Source organism: Ambystoma mexicanum, chromosome 2q, assembly GCF_040938575.1.
Source record: "Ambystoma mexicanum isolate Mex_15411 chromosome 2q, UKY_AmexF1_1, whole genome shotgun sequence".
In the NCBI taxonomy this organism is placed as follows: domain Eukaryota; kingdom Metazoa; phylum Chordata; class Amphibia; order Caudata; family Ambystomatidae; genus Ambystoma; species Ambystoma mexicanum.
In genome coordinates, this window is record NC_090924.1 from 1,437,503,308 (window position 1) to 1,437,526,741 (window position 23,434).

The window sequence follows — 23,434 nt, forward strand, 5'->3', positions numbered from 1 at the left end:
GGGCTGAGTTGGTTGTCTGATCCGCTGTGGCTAGTTTCTATTTATTGTATGGATTGTTGGCCATATCATGGGGCTTTTCAGCATGTAGGGTTGTGCAATGTATGTTTAAACTACACAAGTGTCTAGTGGTGACTGAATTATGCCCCCTCAGTGCGTGAGTTTCACTTTCTGCCATTGCCGCTGGTGTAATGTTAGAGCAGGGGATTTATGTTCTCCCCAGGCGTTTACTTGTAGTGCCTATGCAGGGATGTTTATCTTTGCTGTTCCAGCTCATGCGGCTATCACTGTCCAGGGAGCCCCTCGGTATATTAAGGAGCACTGTTGGGATCAGGTATCCAACCAGCATGTATCAGTTCTGTGGTTTTCAAGCTAGGCTTTGATCGAGCCAGCATTCGATCCCTTACCGTACTGCACCGTTCTGCTTTGCCGTGTGCCACGGCGTTCACAACCAATGTTCGTTGCGGGGGTCTGGTAGTCGTCTTCTGGATTTTCCACTTGTGATGCAGCAGATATTTATGAGCCTCGGCCGGCCCGTGCAGGCTGCGCACTCCCTACTCCCATCTCTATCCTGAGGTTTTAGGAGCGATTGACACTCCTTGTTTCTGGGGTCTGCTGCCCGCTATTTCCCAGCAGGACGAATGCTGTTGGACCGCTGAGGCAGTCGCAGTCAGGGTGTATTCTGGTCACGTGCGAAGTGGGCTGAAATGGTAGTTTGCGTGTTGTGGGGGGTCACTGCCCCGCCACCTGCTCAGCCATGAGCCGATACGCTCCGTCACACAGGGTCTCGGATGGGCAGTGAGGTCCGCACGGAGCAGTGTTGGCGAGGTTCACCGATGGACCCTTCCGTGGTCTCAGTGCTGTTCATCTCGTAATTACGAGTCTCAAGCAAGCAGGCACTTTCTAACAGCAAAGGGGGCACAGCTAATTACTAGTCTCAAGCAAGCAGGCACTTTCTAACAGCAAAGGGTGCCCAGCTAATTTCAATGTGCAGGCAGGCACTTTCTAACAGCAAGGGGGGCACAGCTAATTTCAATTTGCAGGCAGGCACTTTCTAACAGCAAGGGGGCACAGCTAATTACGAGTCTCAAGCAAGCAGGCACTTTCTAACAGCAAGGGAGGCTGTTACGCTCACCTGATCTCCGTGGGGACGTTGGGGCACGGTTGGAGCCGTCCCTGGATTTGGCCTCCCTGGATCTTGCTTTACCCTCAGATGCAGCGATTTGGTCTGATCAGGTTGCTGGCAATGCCCTTGGGGAAAGGTAAGCGGTAGTGAGAATGCTGTGACTGAATTGCGATCCCTCTCGAACCCCTCATGCAAGAATAAGATGAGCAAGCATTTTCCCATAGGCTATCACCTGTTATTTTGCAAAGATGAGCTCCCCGTCCTGCTTCTCTTCAGCAGGGGCGCTACAGACGGATCCAGTTGCTTCACTGGCCCGTATGCGTAATGGCCCAGACCGGCTGCAACCAATCCTCATGGGAGGTGAGTGTTGATAACAATGATTACAGAAGCATACAGACAATAAAGTCTTTCCCAATGATTATTGCCCGTATCCTTAATAATATCTTTCTTTTCCCCAATAGGTGTTGAAGATGGCTCCGCTGAGTCGCGTTGCTGACAGTGTACCCACGCGGTGTCAGAAAATAATCGAGCAGACACCAATAAAAGGTAAGGAACAAGTTACTTACCTGTAACTGTTGTTCTCCAGCATGGGTCTGGCATGGATTCACATGCTCATGAATACTCCCCGTCGTCAGGCTGGGAATCCTCGGTAAAGAAAAATCAGTATCAGTTTCGTTTCTGATCTGTCTTTCGTAGTAGTAACCAATCACTGATCTCTGAGTCATACTGACCACAGCCAATGACTGCCCTCTACCTAAGCCCCGCCTCTGGCAGCCATCTTCAGATTTGGTAGCATGTGAAGTGGCAGTATGACCAAGTGAAGAGCCGCAGAGGGGTAGGCGGGAGGGTTCGCATGTGAATCCATGCCAGACCCATGCTGGAGAACAACACTTACAGGTAAGTAACTTGTTCCTTCTCCAGCATGGGGTCTGGCATGGATTCACATGCTCATGAATATAAGAATAAATAGCAGTACACACATGCACAACCACGGGGGGTGGCAAAAGGCTAACATTAAGTAATACAAAAAACTCAACATTAAGCATCTCTTACCTCCTCACCAGGCTCACCTTAAGCGAACAGGTTGCGCAGCACTGCTTGGCTGACCCTGGACTCCTCCCTGGAATCCCGATCGACGCAGTAGAATCTCGTGAAGGTGTGCGTCGACCTCCACGTAGCAGCCCTGCAGATGTCCAGCAGGGGCACACCAGATAAGAACGCCGTAGTAGCAGCGATCGCTCTGGTCGAATGGGCTCTCGGACGGCCTGGCAGCGGTCGGTTAGCCAACCGGTGGCAGTGCATGATGCAGCCGGAGAGCCATCTGGAAATAGAAGACTTCGAGAGCCTTGGTTCACAGGTCCAAAGTTCACGAATAGCTGTGATGTCCTCCAAAAACTCTTTGTGCGGTCCACGTAGAACTTCAGCGCTCTAGCCACATCCAGCGAGTGCAAAGTCCTCTCGGCCGGCGACAAAGGAGACGGGAAGAAAACAGGTAACACCAGGGGCTCGTTAAGATGGAAGTCCGACGGCACCTTGGGAATAAAGGAGGGGTGCGTCCTAAGCACCACCCTCGAGGCATGGAAAGTCAAGTACGGTGCTTTGCAGGATCGGGCCTGGATCTCTCTCACTCGTCGTGCGGAGGTAATGGCCACCAGGAATGCAGTCTTCCACGACACAAACCTCATCGGTGCGGAGCGCATCGGCTCGAATGGGGGCCCCATGAGCCTGGTCAGCACCACGTTAAGTTCCCACGCCGGGGCCTTCACCGGCGGGAACGACCGGAACAGTCCTTTCATAAACTCTTTTACCAGTCGATGGGACCACAGGGACGTCCCTCCTGTGGTTCTGGTATATCTGGAGATCGCCGCCAGATGAATCTTAATGGAGGCATGGGCTAGCCCAGCCTTTGCCAGCGATAGCAGGTACGGCAGCACTTGAGGGGCCGTAATCCGTAGAGGGTTGATCTTCTGTGCTCGGCACCAGATAGAGAACCTCTTCCACTTATGTCTGCAGCATTTGAGAGTCGAGGACGCCCTGGCCTTAGCAAGAACCTCTGTGCAATCGGACGGTATATCGTAGCCTCCAAACTCTAGCGCTGCAGGAGCCAAGCTTCGGTCGTGGTGGAAGATGGCGCCTCCTTCTCTGGAGAGAAGGTCCGCGTCCGCCGACAGCTTGACGGGAGGGGACGTTGACAAGTCCAGAAGGTCCGGGAACCAGCTCTGCCTCGGCCACGCCGGTGCGACGAGGATCATCCTGCACCGGGACCTCTTGAGCTGGTTGATGAGTCGAAGCAGCAACGGCAACGGAGGGAACGCATACAGGTATAGGCCGTCCCATGGGAACGAGAACGCATCGCCCATGCTTCTCGGCTGGGGAAACCTGCTGGTGAACCTCTTGCACTTCGAGTTCGTCGCTGTTGCGAACAGGTCGATTTGGGGTTTGCCCCATCGTCGGAAGAGTTGATCCACCTGATCCTGGCGCAGTTCCCACTCGTGACACGCGCGCAGCTCCCTGCTGAGCGAGTCGGCGATGGTGTTTCTTTCTCCTGCCAGGTGGAAGGGAACCAGGAACATCCCCTGGGCGACCGCCCAGTGCCACAGATCCTGTGCTTCCTTAGATAGGGCTGGGGATCTGGTGCCTCCCTGCTTCCGTATGTAAAACATTGTCGTGGTGTTGTCCGTGAAGATCCGAACCACCTTGACCTTGAGCGACGGGAGGAACGATTTGAGAGCCCAGAACACGGCTCGGAGTTCCAGGACGTTGCTGTGCAGGAGCCTCTCCTCCGGGAGCCAGAGGCCTCTTGCGTGGAGATCTCCGGTGTGGGCGCCCCAACCTTCCAGGGAGGCGTCCGTCGTCACCGTCTCCTGGTACGCCGGCGCCTGAAAGTCCTTGCCCGCTGTGAGGTGCGCTCGAACGCCCCACCACTGAATCGCCCACCGGAACACCTCGTAGAGGGGGACCCTGTCTTCGAAGGTGCCCGTCGCCTGCATCCAACGGGCGTCGAGAAATTCTTGAAGAGGGCGCATCCGTAGTCTGCAGAGGCACACCAGGTAGATGCAAGAGGACATCATCCCCAGGAGGGACTTGATGGACCTCACCCTGGCCACGTCCGTGGCTAGCAGGCGCTGTACTTTGCCTAGAATGGTCTTCGTCCGTTCTTCCGAAGGTGCCGCCAGGCGCCTCACTGTATCGAGCTTCGCTCCCAGAAACAGGGCCACCTGCGACGGCACCAGGTGGGACTTTGGGTAATTTATGGCGAATCCCAGGTCTGTGAGTAGCTGGACGGTCCTCGCAGTGTGTTCGACGGCGAGTTCCCTCGTCCTTGAGCGGATGAGCCAGTCGTCCAGGTAGGGGTAGACGTGAATCCCCTGCAGGCGCAGCCGCGCCGCCACGGGTGCTAGGCACTTGGTAAAGACCCTGGGGGCTGACTTCAATCCGAACGGCAGTGCTCTGAATTGGTAGTGGTGTCCCTGGACGACGAACCTGAGGAACTTTCGGTGACTTTTGAGGATGGGAACGTGAAAGTATGCATCCTCCAGGTCCAACGACGATAGAAAGTCGCCTTCCTCCAGCTGTCCCAGTACGTGCTGGAGGGTGACCATCCTGAACTTTTGTGACCTGATGTATTTGTTCAAACGACGAAGGTCCAGGATGGGGCGCCAGCCGCCCGTCTTCTTCCTGACGAGGAAGCACCTTGAGTACACCCCTGAGCCCCGGAGCCTCTTCGGGACAAGCTCGATGGCGCCTTTCCTGAGCATCGCCCGTACTTCCAACAGCAGTTGCGGGACGTGACTTTCCTTCCTGGCCACAGGTGGAACGTGAGGGCACTTCTTCAGGAATTCGATAGAGTGTCCTCTTGCCAGGGTATCCAGCACCCAACGGTCGGTGGAGATGGACTTCCACACGCCGACGAACTTCGTCAGCCGGCCTCCCACCGGGGTGCTTCGGTGGGGGCCCGAGACCATGGCCGGTTCAGTCCTGCTTGGAGGTGGTGGCCTTGCCGCCCTGGCCACCTTGCCGACGGCGGCGAGGCGCTGCCTGCTTGCCGCGACCCCTGTAGGCCTCCTGAGACAAGGAGCGTGCCGCCTGGCGGTAGGACGACGAGCCACCGCTGGATCCCTTGGAGGCACCCTGTCTGCCTCCAGAGCTCCGAAAGGGCCGTCGTTGCTGAAGGGCTCCTAGGGCGCGGGCCGTCTCCGTGTCCGTCTTTATGGCTTGGAGGGATTCGTCCACCGCCTTCCCGAACAAGTTGCTGCCGTCGAACGGCATGTCCAACACCCTGGTCTGGACGTCCTGACGGAAGTCGGTCGCCCGGAGCCAACCCCGTCGTCGTAGGCAAACACTGTTGCCCAGCTGGCAGAACTCGGTATCAGCAATATCGGTTGCCACCGTTATGGTGTGGTCCGACGCCACCTCGCCTTCTTGGAGTATTTCCAGGGCCTCGGACCTCTTGTCGTCCGGTAGGAAGTCCAATATGGGGGCCAGCTTAAACCAGAGCTCCATGTCGTAACGGGCCACGATCGCCAGGGCGTTGGCCGCTTTGATCGTCGTCGCCGCCGACGAAATGACCCGCCGCCCCATGGGGTCCAACTTCTTTCCCTCGCCGTCGAGGCGCCTGACCCCGCCGATTTCTTCTTCGCTGCCGCCGAGAAGACAGATTCTGGCGTTGGCTGGGCCCTGAGGCACAGGGGGGCGGTTTCGGGGACCCGGTACTTCTTCTCGTACCGGTCCCGTTTGGCTGGTGCCGTGGAGGGGTTCTTGAGAACCGACAGGCCCTCCTCCCAGATGTCATCGATTAGAGGCACCGCGATGACAGTCTTCCTCTTGGCCTCCCGGCGCTGATAGAGGAAACCTTCCTTTTTCTGCTCCTCCGGGCAGAGCTGCAACAATTCGGACGCCCTGGCGATCATGGCGTGGAATGAGCCAATCTCGTCGGGTGGCGAGGCCCGTGCGACGGGTGACCCGTTCCGTCGTCGTCACCCTCAGAACCCGTCGTCGAGCCCATCACACCGTCATCTCCCGACTCATGGGAGGATGAGGAGGGAACTGTAAGCCTTACGGGGACGAGCGGAGGAGAGGGTTGGGTCCTCTGTCGTTTGTTCTGAGGACTTCCCGACGGGCCAGGTTGCGGGTCCTCCGGCCTGGGCCGTGGTAATCTCGTCCTTATCTCAGAGCATAAGGACTGGATCGCAGACAAAATGGCCGCCGAGCTATCCTGAGGCCTAGGTTCCGGCTGCGCCAGAAGGGAAGGCTGCTCTTCCTCCCCATCGTCGTCTTCCTCGGTTATCTCCCGAGGATCTTCCTTACGGGATCGAACCTTCTCGAATTGGACTTCGAGATTCCTCGCGGCCTCGGTCAGTTCCTCCTCCGGGGCTGACTCCGAGCTCGAGGAGGCTACCGTGCCCCCCCTCGCTTCTTCCATCATGGTGGCCATGACGATGGGCTGAAAAGAGGATTCCCTCCTTGGTGGCAGGGAAACTCTAGTCCCGGAGTCAGTCTCCGCTGGCGGGGTCTCTGCCGGCTTGGCCAGAGTCGCCGCGATTGCCTCGATAGAGGCCTTTGCCTGCTGGGTAGGGGCCTTCACCACCTTAGGTGCGTCCAGGGCCTTCTCCTTAGGGGGAGGGGCGACGCCTCGCTCCCCCTCTTCCGAGATCAGACGGGGCTTCTCCCGAAGCTTACCCGGGGTCTCGGACTTCCTCTTCCCCGAACCAGAGTGCTGGCTCGTGGTTGATGGTGCCGGGGAAGGCTCGCCTTGCCTGGCGACCGAAGAGCCCGACCTTTCGGCGCTCCCGGAGCCAGCGGCCTCGCGGCGCTTGGCCTGGTGTTGGGCCCCCGTCGCCGGGGCGCCCTCACAGGACTTAGAAGCCCGCTCGGAACCTTTCTTCTTCTTCTCACCCGTTCAGCCCTTCTCCAACCAGCTGGCGAGACGGGATCGACGGTCCCTCATGGTCCGCTCCGACAAGTTCTTGCAGAACTGGCAGTCCTTCTCTACATGAGTCTTGTCCCCATGAAGACAGTAGAGGCAACGCGAATGTTCGTCTTTCTTAAACACATTCTGCAGCCCGCATCCAGGGCAGCTGCGAAACAGCTTGGGTCCAGGTGACGAACTTGCGTCCTGGGCCATCTCGAAGTAGGCCGCAAACCTTCTGGAATCCTCCAAGAAGTTGATTCGACGAAATCATCACCCTTGAGGGGCGTAGGAAAATCCCGTAATGGGTAGCCGCTAACGGGAGTAGAAACGGTGGAGCTTGAGGCTCGATTAACCGAAAAAATGTGAAAATTCAACTGAAAAAGTGCAAAACACGCAGTAAAAGCTCGAGAGCTAAGCACGAGGACTCCCAACACTTGAACGTGCGGTAAAAATCTGAAGATGGCTGCCAGAGGCGGGGCTTAGGTAGAGGGCAGTCATTGGCTGTGGTCAGTATGACGCAGAGATCAGTGATTGGTTACTACTACGAAAGACAGATCAGAAACGAAACTGATACTGATTTTTCTTTACCGAGGATTCCCAGCCTGACGACGGGGAATATTCATGAGCATGTGAATCCATGCCAGACCCCATGCTGGAGAAGTAGGGTTTCTAAATTAAACGCAAGGCTTAGGTGTTGCACGGACAAGCGTTAAATGTTTATGCGGTTTCTAACCTTGTGGTGTCTTTATTTCTTGCAGGGATGGCCTGGCGTCAGAAAATGGAGACCGGCTATCCGGGAAGCTGTTCGCAGCTGCGAGATGGAAGAACCGTGAGGATGCCTGACGAAAAGAAGATTTCTGCGTGAATGAAGACTCCGACAGGTGATGAAGAGGCGCCCAACAGCAGATGGATTCGAGGAGACAGGTAAGGTGCGCGCTGGAGATACTGGCGTGAAGCTCGTAGTACTTCAAGCAGTGTTATGGCTGGCTTCCGGTAATGTGCGTGCTGCGGATGCCGGATCGAGGTTGGATGCGCTCCGGGCGATCGTAAAGCTGGATCAAGGTAAGGTACACATTGAAGATGTACAGCTGGAATCAGGTAGGTGCGCGCCAAAGATGTGAAGCTGGAATAAGATAGGTGCGCGCCGAAGATGTGAAGCTGGAACCATAAGATGCAGAGCTGGAGACAGGTAAGAGCTTCAGACGGCGGTAAGCGTTACGCTACATACAGCAGATTAACACGAAGCCTCAACATGCGGGTGGGGCCGGCTTAAATAGTCTGGCCCTAGTCACTCCCCTTTAGCTCCGCCTTGTGGCCCCACCTCACCACTCCCATAGATGATTGCACATGCTTTCCAATGCTTCCTAATGGCCCGGCCTGGAAACACGTGCCTTGGACCCAAGGTGTGCAGATCACACTTTCTTATGAGCCTGGCACCAAAGGCGCCAGGACAGGGTCCATTTGGACCCTTTGGAAGGAGGAGATAAGGGACCTTGGTTAGTGGCCATGACAGCGGCACAGCCAATTCCGACTTTCAAGCAAACAGCCACTTTCTAATAGCAAAGTCTAGCGATATCTTACTGCACCATTGTATATTGTTCTGGGCATCTGTGATAAAATAACTATAAGTGTTATTGCTTCGACTGGTATTTTGGTGCAACCAGTCTAGGAATGTCTAATGTGGCCTGGCATGCTTTACTGTAATATGTTATTACGTATCTAGACTGGTCTACATTGTCAAGCCAGTTTGACATGTTTTCATTGTGGCATGGCATTTTTAATAGCAAATCATTATATGAATTAAAGCATTAATGTTCCTATGCACTGTTGCTGACTTACATGTATTGGATTTTTATATCGGTTTTACCCTACAAAACAATTGCAAATGCTCTGGCCTTTTAGCCAATTCTTCTCAGAAAGTGTGTTGTATAATGCATTAATTACATAAACTGAAAGAAGGTTTCAGGTAATGGTGAACCGATGTACCCTATCTAATGCTCATGAAACTCAGAGAAAAGCCTTGGAACAAATATAAGCCTCCTCAGAGTGTCAAACTAATGTTACATAAAACACGGGTACTTTTACACCGCAGCTTTAGGGATAACATTGGTGACCGGGTGTTTGATGGCATACAAGGCCATACCCACAGAGTTCTTGACTAACCCAGGATTTCCTTCCGTCTTAGTCATCCCAGTGATTGAATGCCTTACAAGGGGATAATGTCAACTAGGATAATCCAGTGATTGAACCAAGAAATGATCCATATGGAGGAAGGACAGATTATGTTGATCCCTACCTTCACCCATCAAGAAGGTGAGGTCCAGGAAGAAGAGCTGTCACTTGTGAAACAGCTAGAGCAACATTTAAGGTTGCATTTTTGGTGGAAAGTGCAAAGAAGCAGCAACACCTTACAGGGATCCTCAGGAAAACACATGGAAAAGAACAGTCAAAGTCATCATAAGCCACCTAAAGACACATATACACTTCTCCTGATGAATGTCCACCATTGAGAAGCCACTGAAGACAGAAATGTATATAAGTAGGGTGCAGAGAACCGTGGTGGAAGATTTGGGGTCACAGGACCGACACTACGAGCAATCAGGTTTTAGTTACTTGATTTTCTATTGTGCCAAAGAGACACACAGTGTTACATCAGTGTACTTATTATAGTATATATTGTTTGTACCATGAGATGTTGAATACCGATGATTGTTTTAATTGTTTGAATTTCAAGTGGCAACACCACTGTATTTTTGTATTGTATAATAAAAGTACCCGTGTTTTATGTAACATTAGTTTGAGACTTTTCTCCGAGTTTCATGAGGATTAGATAGGGCACAATGGTTCACTATTACCTGAGACCTTCTTTCGGTTTATGTAATACATAGCTTCCCACTAAGTAGGAAGCCATAACACCCGGTAGTGGGCTATGCCCATATGAGAATAGAGTATAATGCATTACAACACATATTAATATCTTTCTCCTAGTGCAGTGTGCAGCATACCCCTGCAGTAGCACGTTCGTGCTTATTGCTCAAGCGTGGTAATCTAGGCCAGACCAGAGTGTGGCTCAACCTGTGATTTGTTGCCGAGTTGGGAGGGGATGGCTCGCAGGGCGGCCCCCACATTTTGTGTAACGCCACTGGTTAAAGCGTGAGCTCTTGAGAATCTATTTCTTTTCATTTCACCATATTTTTAAACATTGGTAATTGTAACACCTAGATATTTATACTCAGTGACTTGTTCAACACAAGCTCCACCTACATAACAATTTACCTTACTGGTCCTTTTCCTATCTATTATCATGCATTTTTTTCCCGATTTATTATCGGGTCGTTTCTCAATGCATAGTCACAGAGTTCCTGTTCCAATCGATTTAGTCCCACTGCAGTATGCTCAAGTAGGACCACATTGTCGGTATAGGATATGCAGTGAACTTGTTTGTTACCAATCCTGAGGGGATGATTATTTAATGTGCCCAACCTTCCTGGAAGGTCCGCCATGTACAGGTGGAAGAGCATGGCCGCAAGCACACAGCCTTGCTTCAGGCCTTTACTGGTGGTAATATTCCTAGTGCACGCGCCCATGCCCTCCAGTCCGACACAAACCGAAGTGTCCGAATGGAAATCCTGTAGCACATGTAGTAGGTCGTCAATGATTCCCAAAGCGGTTTGCTTACACCACAGTCAGACGCTGACTTAATATGAACAAATAACAAACGAAGTGGTGGCGTATCCTTTTTAAATGCAAATAATAGAGCAGAAGGGACACACACTAGCTGCAAACAAGACTATGCCCATAAACACACCGTTAGTGCAAGTAGAAGCAGCTAAACGCTCTAATATTGTAAATGTGAACGCCCAACACTCCAGATAGGTACAATGGGCCTCGACACAAACAGCACAAGAAAGAAGATATCATTATGAACCAGAATTATTACAGATGTATGAACTGGAATTGGGAAAAGAAGGCTTGGCTCGAAACACAGGAAGAGGGTTTGGACTTCCGAGGACCTGGTGGAAGGCAGGAGGGGGGAGAAGTTTAAGTACATGTTTGAAAAATGCCAATAAAAATGAATATGGAAGAAAAAAAAAAAACAGAAGCGATGCAGCAGTACCAGATTTGCCATTCTGGATGTTTGAAAATGTAATATACTGTGATGGAAGTGCTGTTCCAGCAGTTGGGACATGCTCAAAGTATTCCGCTGCCTGTACTGCTGTAAAAGGGTGATTCAACCATTAAAATGGGTTTGAATACCAGGATGGCCAAACAAACCATTTAGGGGATACATCAGCTCAGGTTGGTGAGTTACAAGAGTTCTTCCTTGCACTGTGACAAATTGGCCCACATAAGCTCACTTTAATTGTGTCTCACTCAGACTACGGGGGTCATTACAAGTTGGGCGGTAAGGGATACCGGGCACCGGTAAGGAGACCGGTGCCGGTAATGCCCTACCGCCCAATTCCGAGGTCCCTTAGCGGGACAAGGGCGCTAATAACAGGCTTGATATTCGCGAGCCCGTTATTAGCAACCTCCCCATTCCCATTGAGCCCTATGGAGGCTCAAATGGGAATGGAGAATGGTTTGTTCAATGGTGACTTACCGGTCCCTCCCTGGTCGGAATGCACCGGTAAGTCCCTATTGAACAAGACCAGTGCCAGACCCGTTATTGGAGGCAGCCATGACACAAATTGCGCCATGGCTACGTCCAATCTCGGAATGAGGCCCTATGTAGTAAGAGGTTAGCATTTTGGCATTCAATGGTGGCAAGCCAACTCATTCAGAGACTCTAAAGACAAACCAATAGTTTCAAAACAACTTTGACAGAAAATAGAGGACATCAAAAAGCTAGACCTCTTATCTAGGTTATGCATACAAAAGCACACAAAAGATTCTGTGCACAGTGCAGGCAATGCACTTACCGATCTGTCTGCAAGACAGCAGACTGTACAAATGGTAGAAGCAGCATTGACAGACTCTGCTACATACATAGATGAGGAGATAAACACATGTTTAGATGCAAATAGTCCTAACTGTACCACATATACCTACACAGTAATAGAGAATACAGTAATAGTCACTATGCCGATGTCAAAGGGAGGCCCTGTTGACAGGGCACTACCAAATAAGCAGGACAGATCAAAACTAACCTCTGCAGCACACGCACGTTTATTCACAATGCACACAACCCACTTTGCATTGTCGGCTACTACACAACTCTGCAAGACAGATATTGGTGGTCAGGGCATGGTAAAGAAGTGCGAAAACACATAGTGATTGTTTGCATATGGTTGCAATCAAAAGTAGACAATTCCCAAAAACCACCCACGAGCACACTAGCATGGGCAACAATGCCTTTTGAATGAATGTATATGGAGTACAATTATGTGTTGGTCGTTGTGGATTAGGCACAACATTTACCTGGCTAATTCTCCAGAAGAAAGCTAATTGTAAGGAGGTCATAGAAGGTTTGCTGTCCCTAGAAGCAATGACAGCATCAGAATTACTCCAAGCTGACATTGGGACAGCCTTGTCAGGAAAAGCCTTAAGAGAGGCCCTGTCAAGCAGTACCACAGGCCTCCGGTGAAGGTGCTGGAACTCATTGGATCAAGAACAGTTGTCCTACCAGCCCTACCTCCTAAGGAAGGTATGTGTCAAGTGTCTGTTGACCACCTTAAGGCAGCTCCAGATGGTTAAGCCCATGTTCCCGAGGGAGGAGACTCTCTTCTTGAACAATTGAACTACCTGACAAGCAGGCAAATACAGAAGAACATGAGATGTTAACAATTGCTCCTGAAACCTCTGCATCCTAAGACAATATGGATGGTTTTTACAAATGGCTTTTACTGGGAACAGATGAGCCAGCAACAAGGCTAGAAGTAAAGCCAAGCATGAGGTCCATCTGAAAGAGTTATTACTGTCCAAAGTACACCAAGAACTGTAAAATATTTGTTGGAGCAGTAATCATGTTCTACACTTTGCTGAGTATAAGTCTTCTCACCTTTTTTGTATTAGTCACCTTGGGAATTTTTGTATCCCGATGAAGATCCCGGTGATCAGCAGAGAGTTGAAAATAACACCTTTAGCCGTAGAACATACACTACATAAGAGAGGATGGTGCAGACTGCTGAATGGGATGGAATCTCAACACAAATAAGCATAAGCACATATCCACTAGAGTTAGGGCAATTCTGGACATGCCAGCATAAAACCTACAGTTGGCCAAGTATGCAGCTCCATGTACAAACACTATCAGTGATAGATACATCTAGGATAGTGTCCTATAAAATGCATGTCTCTGACACCTGTAGGAACATGTTGAGGGCCAAGATGGAAGCTTTTACTCAAGGAGCACAGTTAAATCCTGATGATCATCTAGACAGGTTAGATGACATGGCAGACCATGTACGTTTGGTGAAATATTTTGATACCTTTTCTTTTTTACAAGCAAAGACCAGTGCAGTGGCTAGACAAAACCTACTGGGAGCATTGTCCTGTTCCTTTTCTGAACTCACCACCAGAGATTAAGGCACAATTTCCATACATACCAAAGCTCCTGGTGGAGGGAGAGAGTACAGCGATGAATGGATATATATTCCCCCACCTCCTGAAAATGGTCAGTTTATGTGATCTGCACATTCTGTGGTGCATGATAAAACATTATATGCCGCAATGACTAAGAAAACATGACAAATAACAGCCCCTCTTAACATGACATGGGGGGGTCGTGGGTGAGCCTTGGCAAGAACATGGAACAGACACTCTAGATTTTGCACGTAGAAATCCACATTTAATGTATTTCCTCAATTACATTCATTTTGTAGTAATGTGTAGTTCAAGCCATCTACCCAAGTATCCATACTAGGCAGCCAAAGAGGGTAGCTTTTGGTGGACAACTAAGCAGCTCAACAAAGCAACACAGATATGACCATATTACAAATAAATTGCATCGTAGCAGGAATCTACAAGCGGAGAGATGTGGTAGTGGATATGGTGCAGATCATCCAAGAAGACCTGGAAACTTTACAAGATGAATAACAAGTAGTTATTGAACTTCTGAAGTTAACAGACTTCCTGTACAAGTTGTCTACAGGTGTTCCAGATTGGACTACTATCACGTGGCCAGAGCAACTGACAGAACTGAACCTATCAAGCCAGGCTCAGAGAAAGGCTATTTCGAGTACACCTACACTCCACCTGACTTTTATCAAAAAGACTTTCTATGGGATATCGGCATGGGAAAAAGCTGTTTCCCAAGAGGTGACCGATCCAGTAAGCAGGCTAAAGAAAGCCTTCCTGATGAAGACGACGGAACAACACCCACGACCCCCTAACCCAGGGGTGAATAATTTGGGGGAGGAAGACGGCGGCTACTCGCCTGGAGATGAAGGGCAGGAGGAGGAAGACGAAGCCCTGAGAGAACTCTCCAACATTGACCCAATCCCAGAGGAGGATGATAATGCGGGCGACATGTTCAACCCAGAATCTATGAGGCACCCCAAATCATCGGATTCGGTGCCTTCCCCGAGAGTGGCCTTAAACATGTCCCAGCACATCAGGAAACCTTATGATAGAGAGGTTTGCTCCAGAATGAGAGCAGAGTGTCCAGGACTCGAGTTACCAGGAAAGCTGGCAGACACCCTCAACCTCGACCCTAAAATGGTAACCTTTGTGACGAAGACGGCCAGAGAAATCAGGAAAGGCTTCCACCGCCCTTGAAAGGGTGCCAGGACAAGCTGCTGGACCTAGCAGGGCCGTTGGGCAAAATAATGGATTATGCAGAAAAAGCTAAAGACACCGGAACACCAGTGGATGCTCAAGTTCTGGTTAGCTGGGCAGAGGGTGCTGTATGCCTTCTAGGCAACGCTAACTGCGTCCTCTCAGCGGAAAGGAGGAGAGGCGTGCTTTTCAAAATCGGCAGCAAGCTCAGCGATTTAGCTTCCTATGAATCAGGAGAGGGGTCGAGAGGGTTACTCTTCGGAGAGGCCTTCATCAAGGAAATGGTTCAATTTGTAGGGACCTACTCTGCCTTGGAGAAAGCCCAAAGCTACATCCGGAAAGATTTTCCAGGACATGTTTTCGCTGGGACCGGAAAACATCGGGGTCGATCGTCCGGTCGTTTCAACACACATCATAGATCCCAAGGCCCTCAGGTACAATATTGGGAAGGAAGACAGTAGTATACGTTCTTCCCAGCCAGAGCACGATTTCCCAGAGGTCGCAGGGGGAGAGGTCCTTATAGTCAACGAAGCATTAAAAAAAAGAAAAGACGCTCAGGGTCTACAGATCTGCTGTATCAGCGGGGCACGATGGGATAGAAGGAAAGCCCATTGGGGAACACCCCGCAATCGTTTGCTTACTCAAGGGAGTGGAATTGAGGAAACCACCAGAACCCAAACATGCAGTTCTCTGGGACGTCAGGGAGGTGTTCCAACTATTTTTCAGTTGGCCGGAGAATAGCAATCTCTCTCAGTCACAGTTGTCAGTGAAACTAGCAATGCTACTCTGCTTAGCTGCATGTAGGAGAGTATCAGATGTGAAGGCGTTGCAAATAGACAGATATTTTACCCAGAAGGCGTAGCATTCAGCATAGCTAGAAGAACAAAATGTGACTCCAAGATCATTTCCTATCCCTACTTTCCAGAAAACAAGAAGATAAGCGTAGCACAATGCATAAAGGATAAGTTAGCGACAGCCAACATCAGGCCCGTAGGAGTGATCCAGCTGCTCATAGCACGTAGGAAGCCATACCAAGCCGTAGCTACAGCCACGATAACCAGATGGGTCAGAGACGTTATGCATTGGGCGGGCATAGATCTATCCAGATGTGGTGCGAATTCAGCCAGGGGGGCAATGGAATCTAGCACTTTCTCAGCTGGAGTATCACTGCAGGACATTATGAAATCAGCCGATTGGTCCTACGAAGCAACATTTAAGACTTTTTATTTTAAACCAGTATCGCAAATAACTAATAGAGTGGTTGCAAGCTTTAAACAAGCATAATGCTCGCCTCCTATCTTGACATAGAATGAAGATTGCCCAGGCTTACAGCACAGGGTAGTCTTGATTCTATTAACGACACGTAGGCGAGCATTATATCCCGCCCATACAGCAAAATCATTCTATTATTGACATTTATATTAAGGATGTATGACTCTTTAGCCTGTCCCCATCCTCATGATTTCCTCTCCATTCCTCATAGGAGACGACCAGAAAATGGCCTGAGATGTGGGCAGGATGAAGGCGAGCTGTATTGCGGAGAGCACAGGTCAAGTCCTAGTGGGCCACAGTGACCGAGCAAAGAGAAGAAGAGTTGGAGGTTCCGTCAATCGGAAGAGTTCGCTTAGAGCAAGAGTGTTACATTCAAGTTCGAGCAGAGTTTGCTGCCAAAAAGAAACGGGAAAGGACCTGGGCTAGAGGCTTCTTGTACCAGGACCTGTTATCTGATAGGTGGGGTGGTCAGGAGACTCAGGACTACGAAATACCAGAGGGTCATGGGACTAGGGTCCTAGTTTAACTTCTCCTTGAACTCTTTAAACAATCGGATTTTCCTTTTGTCTATGGGCTTAAAGAAGAAAACAAAAATGTTCAGTTTAAATGTTCAAAATGTTAAAGAGCTGTGAGTTGCAGTATTAAAGATAGTTAAGCATAATGCTTGCCTCCGTGTCTTTTATAGAATCAAGACTACCCTGCGCTGTAAGCATGGGCAATCTTCATTCTGCTATGTACGGTAGCGGAAAAACACTGGCACAGGAGCTACAAGTCTGAGATCCTGGCCGATTGTTCACAATATGCAAAAGGCCTGATTGTTTTTCAGTAAAGTGAAAATAAAATGACAAGTCCTACAATGCTTCATGCAGTGACTCAGTGCTGGGAATAACGAAGGACGCATGCGCTGTGATAAACATGGACTGGATAGATCTGAGGTAAATTCACCAAGTGAGCACTGCCATCTGCTCATAATATGCAGCTCGGGCAAGCCTTGGCGGAATGAACACCTGCCTGAATTTGCATGTTCGTTTTTAATAGATATTCTATTCTGTCAGTCCTGGCCATGAAGGAGGCGGACTGATCATGCAGTCCTACCAGGGCCGCACCTGCGCATTGGAGGTTATTTGTTCAGCCACACACATATGCAGGCCCATTGCCACCCCGACCCCCGCCCTTTTTGGATAATGATTGGATAATGATTATCCCTCATCTCCCGAGGTCCTGCACCCTAGCTTCGTGAGAATCTCAAGAGAACAATCTCTGCAATTGTTGTTTCCTTAACTCTTCGATTCAAAGGTAAGAGTGTAGCCACAGCGTGTTCACTTTCTTCCTGCCAATTTGAAGTGTGCTATACAAGAGTGTTCAGTGTACTGTTCTATGAGCTGGTAACACCTCTAGGCCTGGGGTAGGAGGCATACAACAGGGGAAGCCGGAGCAAGTTCTACCCCAGATGGGGAAGTTTAGTTTAGTTTATTTATATGTATAGCGCAACCAAACCCTGGGGTAACTGGGCGCATTCAGCTTATAGAGCAGCAGGTTACAGAAGGTTACGCAGCAGTGAGATACAGAGGACAACGATAAATACAATAAATAGCGTGTGGGACCAGGTTACAGAATGGTCCGAGTCAGTAGATAGCAGTTGTTATTAACACAAAGGATGAGGTTACACTGTAGTCCGAATCTAGGAAAGGAGAGGTGATACAAGAGGAGGGAGTTAGTGTAAGCATACCTCCAACTGCCATAGTGCCCTTGCACGAGAGTAGTGGCAGTTAAGAGGGCCCCAGTTCCTGTCCCCTCCCCACGTGCCTGCATGTACAGGACACTATCACATTTAAGTTGTTAACCTCTTCAAACAAATGCCTTCCAGTTTTTCTTCTTTTCAGGCGGCCAGAGACATCAAAAAGCTGTGTGGGCGACCACCAAGATTGCAACCCATCAGATCCCCCATTATTCCATCCATCGGATATCTCTGTGCAGCGGAAGAGAGAGGACCGTCAAGCAGAGCAGCAGAGTATCCCCATGACTGCGTGGAACGCGGCCAGATTTCATCAGCGCACTCCTCTCTCTGGGACCTCCCACTGAACTCCACAGGAAAGTATTCAAACAGTGCAGCGGTCAGCAGAGCGGCTTTTTAAACTCCTATTGTCCTTCCCACACTTATCTCAGGCTTAGCCACAGCACTGCCCCCGACACGAACTGTAACATTTCTCAAAGTAGACAGCCATTTTTCAGTGAGGACAGACACGTGTGGCAAAATGGGGAGTGGTTTCACCCCCTTTTTATGCATACTGATAATTGTAACCCTCCCAGGCGGTGAAGTAAGGGCAGGAATGGTCAGGGAAAGAAGGTTGGGAGGGATAAGAGGGACCTGAAACAGGATGGTGTAGGTTATTAAGGTGAGGTCAGAGATAGAAGTGGCTTGCAGACTAAAGGACCAGAAGGAGGAAGGACAGCAAACTGGAGTGTGGAGGCGTTTTGGAGAAAAGATGAGGTATTGATTGGTAAGAGAAAATGACACTGGGTCGTGGGTGAGTGAGAATATTAGAGGGAGTGCAGAGAGTGAATGGAAGGTGAATGAGGGTCACTGAGTAGAAGGGAATCTGTGATCACTGCGCCGCCCATAATGTCAACTATTAAATTGCCGACTCCCATTATGGCGTGGTGCAGTGATCACATAGATCACTGTGCCCTGTATCCCCATACCCGCCTCCCACCTATCCACTTACCTTTTTTTTCGGCAGCACACAGTGAAGTGTGCCGCCGTCTCTCTACCGACCTTGCAGCCTATTCTTAGCCCTGGTTACCTTTACGGTAAGCAGGGGGCACCCCCGCAACCCCTGACTCCGTTACTGAGCCCAAGAGGAACGGGGGAAACCCCCGCAACCCCTGCTCTGCTTGGGCTCAGAAATGGGAGTCGCGATTTTGTGCACCCCTAAAGGCACGGTAACTGCGGGGGAGAAATAGATGAATCGATATTTTTGTATGATTCCAGTAGAAGGTGGGGTGTAGTAGTAGTAGAGAGGGGATAGTCGTAGCAGAGTACAGTGGTAGTAGAGTGAGAGTAGTAGTGGCGTGGGAGAGAAGTGGGGTGAGAAGAGTAGTCGTAGAATAAAGAGGGAAGAGTGGCAGCAGAGAGACTAGGAGAGGGTAACATCGAGGGTAGAGGTAGAGCAGGGAGAGAGAGAGAGAGAGAGAGAAGGAGGAAGTACCAGGACAGCAGGTGGGGTGGAGAAGGAAGGGAGAGATTAGTGGGAGGAGGACAGAATACTGGTGAGTGATAGGGAGAAGAACATCAGGGTGAGAAAGAAAGAAGACAGATTGGAAACTTGCATGTCTGGAAGGCACACTATGCCTGAATGATGACAAAACAGAATTAATCATTCTGGGCACACATTCCAATCTCAAAAAACTAGGCCAGGAATACCTTGACTTCGAGATCGACAGAAATACTATTAAGGTAGCCAAGGAAGTGAAGACTCTAGGCTTCTATCTAGATGCCACCCTCTCCTTCAACAAACAGGTGAACTCTCTGGCCTCAGCCACAGCTTACACATGTAAGCTTATCAGTGCTGGTAAACTCTTTATCTCTGCCGATAACTGTATGATTCTAGCTAGAGCTCTCATTATATCTAGACTTGATTATTACAATGCCCTATATATTGGGGCTAACAAATACATCCCACATAGAATACAAATTCTACAAAATAATGCCTTGAGAGCAGCTCTTGGTATCTCTAAACGATCACATTTCTAAGATAAGGCGGAAAAACAACTGGCTGTCGACCCAAGACAAAATCTTACTGAAAGTTGCCTCCCTCACACACAAAGCCTTGAACAATGTGGCTCCTCCCTATCTCTCTGATAGATTTGTAGAAAGAACAGCCTCCAAACCCCCAAGAATCTCCAATGCCAATACACTCATTATTCCTAGATTCAAATTGACCAAGGCCGAAGGCGCCAGCTTCCCCGTCCGGGCAGCCCAAGTATGGAATTCACTACCCCACACTATACGTGCTGAGAAATCCTACCTTAAATTCAGTCCAATTACATCAACCATTTGAAGCAATCGAACAGCTAGCCAGTGCCCCCCTGCCACCCACTTACCTTCACTACAGATACAGCCTGTATACTGTATATTGTTCTGTTTTCTTATTGCCCGTACTACGATTCCGATGTTACACTACCGGCAATTACTGAATAATATCCTGTATATAATTTACTGTAAAATATCCTGTATATAATTTACTGTATTACTGCTTCGGCCCGTTTATATTATTAACACTTTGTAACCTTTGTAAGCTTTGCATATCCTGTACTGCTGCGCCCTCTTACCCTCGGGTCTGGTGCGCACTATGAGTGAATAAAACAAACAAACACACTCCCTTAATTAACCTCAACAGAGTGAAGGCCTAGCCTAGGAAGTCACAGGGGAGGTTAGACAGATAAGGCAATTGCCTTTAGACCCTTACTGACAGCGAGCTAGTCTTTAGATAGTAGGGCTTAACATGCTCTACATACTAACCTGGGGCTTAGGAACACATGAGTTAGGGAGGGAACTGCTTTTTTAGACAAGAGAGCAAGCGGCGGCCCTTATTGTCATGCTACAAAATGTAATAAAAATCTTCATCCATATCTGGGAGTTGGCGTGTTCTTTAAGCCATCTGTAACGCTTGGCTATTCCCAACGCCTCTCAACTCCTCTGCTTGTGGGTTGGAATTTCTCCAGGGGGACTTCATAAGGGTCTGCCGCCATGCCCCTTTACCAGCCTCCATTTCCTTGAATCCTGCCAAGTAGTCTTAGTTTCAAGTGGCCGAGCCCTCGCAATACATTTGCCTACAATTTTTAAAAAGCACTTTAAATCTATCCCTTTTGTCTATGGTTCCTTGAGGCCATCTGTGACAAGCGGTGTCAATGTGGCATTGTGCATGTCTGATGCAGAGGCTGCCCACAGGAGAGAGACTACCCAGAGACAGAAAAGATTGAAAAGATGCGGACTCAAGAGCAGAAGCCAATCCAAGACTACATGTAGTCCCTTCTCCCTTTCCATGGTGCCCATTTTATTTGTTTACCTTTTTCCATTCTTTTTGTATGGTCGCCATGGAAAGGGAAAACAGACTGTTTTCCCTTCCCCAGTGGCCATTCTTTTTGCCATGTTTTTGTATTGTTCCTAAACGCTGATGCTCTTAGTACCCCGGTCTTGCGGGCCGGGTACTAATAGCAAAAAGCACCTCGCCACAAGGGCCTTACCGAGTCAGGTATAGCCCCGGGACCTTCGATGGGCCCCAGGGCTTTACCTGACTCCGTAAGGCCCCTGCGGCTCGGGGCTTATTGCTTAAATCGACATAAGCTTGTCCCAATTGGCAACGTGGATCCCCTGCGTCACCTGGTTTCCTGTGATTTGCCACAAGGATCCATCCTCTCCCCAATCATATTTTCCGTCTATATGGAGCCACTGGGAGTACTCCTTGCTGAGACGAACTTTAAAATTCACCAGTATGCTCTGGGCAGACCGCATTAGCTGTAGGTCAACTGAACCAACAACATGCTCCAGTTGAAACACTGTTTTCGCATTGAAGCATGAGTGTTGGCTACTTAGTGGAAACCCAATAGAAAAAAGTACATCCTCATTCGAGGTGCCACCAAATGCACAAAAGTCTGGCTGGAACTGACTGAGAGATGAAACCCAATGGCCTCACCCATTAACTCAATCCCCCAGTATGAGCAAGAAAATGCAGAGAGCCTAGTATAAGCTCACACTCTGACTCAGACTGAAGCTGTTTATTCCGCCCCAGACTTTAGAACCATCATCAACGCCCTGGTGCCCTCCCACCTGGATGGTGGCAATGCCTTTCTTGCAGTTGTTCCAGCGACAACCCTGAGCTTACTAAAGCTGTCTAGCATGCCTCATCAAAGGAATGAAGAAATGGGAGAACATCACCATTTCCCCCGTTTCCCTCCAAGCCTGCACCGCCTTCAAGATGGCGAGCATTCACCAACAAAGCAAGGATAATAAAATGACCATAAAACCTGCCCATGCAACTCGCTACTACAGAAGGCCAATTCAATAAATGAGTCAAGACATCTTCAGGCAGGATTCTGATACCTACCACACCCCTCCCTCTCACCTGCAATGTACCCCTTCTTCCATGTGCATCGCCCACTGATCTCTTGTTGGACTCACACTACATAATATTGTTAGTATAGTAGGTCTACACTTCGGGCACCTTTCTTTTCACTCGGTTGTGTTTGTTCTTCACAGTAGCATATCACATTCTTCAATCCTAAATCTATTATGAATCGAAATACCACCTGTGCGTGGGACCGTCAATCAGTTGACATATGGCCTGGCTGTGTCTTCACCTACATGCACCATTATCCCGTCACCCGAGTCAGCCTGCATCCCATGCCAGTGAATGCAAGGACACAAAAAGACAGCACATGGGGGTATGTACACCAAGAGGTGCCCACGTGCGTCTCCCATTCCCATTAGTACATGCATATGCACTCCCACATATGACGGTTGCATTCTTTTCAAACACACATATGGCGCACAGATCGCATTTCTGTGTAAGTAGGTCTACTTGTAATGTACACATACCTTGCAAGCATTTCTGTATCTCACAGGCTTGTTTCTGGCAGGGATCCTTTTGAGGCATGTCCAAGACCCTGTAATATGACATCATGTGTTAATTCAGTTTAGCAATGTGCCACGTGTCTCACCGGAGTGAGAGTAGGATATCTAAGAGGACAATGCAGCACATACAGAACCCGTGGAACCTATCAAATCGACTATAAGAGAATAAGGAATCCAAGTGACAATGTGTACTCTTTGCCCAAGCTGCCAGGTCAGAAAGCAGGCTGTCCTACATCTCTGTAGTGATCAAGGGTAGACGTAACCCACTGGCCTTCATTAACATAGTAACCAGGGCTCTATACAAACACAACTATGTAAGGAAGGATACCAGTGGGGGGGAAGGGTCGCCCTAACTGAACATGCACCAATCATGTGTTATTGCATCAAACAGCTTTCATTGTTCCCCCTCAGTCCCGCATCGCCTCCCCTCCTCCCCCCTTTATAAATATTCCACTCTGCATGATCAGTGAGCCTTATTATCGCTTTCCCTGAAGTGGGGAGGGCTGTTCAGTTCAGTGCTGCCCAACTGGCCATTGCATTCTCGTTTACAAACTGGACCCCTATATGTCTGTGCATTTGTTTGGTGTTGCGCCCCCTAGTCATCATTATTATTATTCTTTTAACTTTATTTTCAATTTGCCAATACAACATAGAGCACAGTGGGCAATAAAGATAGCAGGGAGCATAATAATTATGCATATTCATTCAAAGATTTCAGCAGCATTTCACAGAACCAAGAGCAGTGTCGCTGAGTTCCCATTCCACCCAACCCCAC

The 23,434-nt window shown here is 49.4% G+C and overlaps 1 protein-coding gene and 1 long non-coding RNA gene across 4 annotated transcripts in view; one reads left to right on the forward strand and one right to left on the reverse strand.

Moving 5' to 3' along the window:
• LOC138570238 (cytochrome c) overlaps positions 1–23,434 on the forward strand; it is a 288,954-nt gene that overhangs the window by 98,050 nt on the left and 167,470 nt on the right. The gene's annotated exons all lie outside the window — the stretch shown is intronic.
• The window catches only part of LOC138570240 (uncharacterized), a 143,606-nt gene that overhangs the window by 31,725 nt on the left and 88,447 nt on the right, over positions 1–23,434 (reverse strand). For both annotated transcript variants that reach the window (XR_011303429.1, XR_011303427.1), the window contains exons 3-4: positions 22,624–22,691; positions 1,133–1,248 (exon numbers count right to left, since the gene is read on the reverse strand). This is a non-coding gene — a long non-coding RNA (uncharacterized lncRNA). The remainder of the gene's footprint in view (positions 1–1,132; positions 1,249–22,623; positions 22,692–23,434) is intronic.